Genomic DNA, 956 nt, shown 5'->3' with positions numbered 1-956 from the left:
GCGCTATGAGGCAGCAGTGCTAACCACTGCGTCACCATGCCACCCACGTCTCTCCACATACGCTGCCTTACCTGCTGAGTATTTCCAACATTTTCTGATGTAACGTCTGCTGTTCCAGTTCTTGTCTCCTTTCCCCAAATTGTCCATTTCTATCAGTGATAGAGCTCAATGCTCAAATATACTCTCCCCAAGCTTCTTTGCAGTGTTATATCTCTTATTCAAAAGTCTCTTTGAAATCGTTTTCTTAAAACTTTCCTGTCAATGTTGAAGTATTAGTACTTTTTAAACATTATTTACTCCATCCTTAAAGTTACAAAGTTAATGCTCAGAACGGACCGGGCAAACCCAACTCCATTCCTTGCTTGCTCCAAAAACCAAATTCAAATTCCAACTGAATCCAATTCATGATCCCAACAAGAGAGAGAAATAAGATACAAGCTGACAAGGTGAGGCATTGCACCCATCTTGGGCCTGATCTGACTCTTGATCTTAGCCAAAAGGCCGAGAAGAAATATCAGTACTTAGGCATGCAAAATCTTCCTGCCTGGTGCTCACCACTCTCTGTAAAGCACCCTAAGATTTCTTAGATTAGCTGGAAAGTGCAGAATCTAAATGAAGCTGTTACTGTTTTCAGATATAATTGAAATCCAACACATGTACCAAGGCAAACACAGAATCAGAAATACAGCTGCAATTGTATGTTCTTTGAGATTTCTTTGAAATTCAGTACAAAATCATACACACACACATTGAGCCATGGCTTAGTGATCATACTCTTGCCTCTGAAGGCAGTGGGTTGAAGTCTCATTTCAGAAGAGGTGCTATTTACCCCGGACCCAGTCTGCCCTCTCAAGCAAGATCCCACAACACTATTTTGAAAAAAAGCAGGCGATTTCTCTCAAGTCTCTCGGCCAATATTTGTTCCTCGCCCGATATTCTAATATTACTATCGCAGA

At 41.2% G+C, this 956-nt stretch overlaps 1 pseudogene; it reads right to left on the bottom strand.

Moving 5' to 3' along the window:
• Positions 1-288: 288 nt before the first annotated feature.
• LOC144511595 (U2 spliceosomal RNA) lies at positions 289-513 on the bottom strand (annotated as a pseudogene).
• Positions 514-956: the final 443 nt, after the last annotated feature.

This window comes from Mustelus asterias, chromosome 24 (genome assembly GCF_964213995.1).
Source record: "Mustelus asterias chromosome 24, sMusAst1.hap1.1, whole genome shotgun sequence".
NCBI lineage: Eukaryota > Metazoa > Chordata > Chondrichthyes > Carcharhiniformes > Triakidae > Mustelus > Mustelus asterias.
The sequence above is the reverse complement of the archived record's forward strand: the minus strand, read 5'-3'. Positions and strand labels throughout refer to the sequence as shown.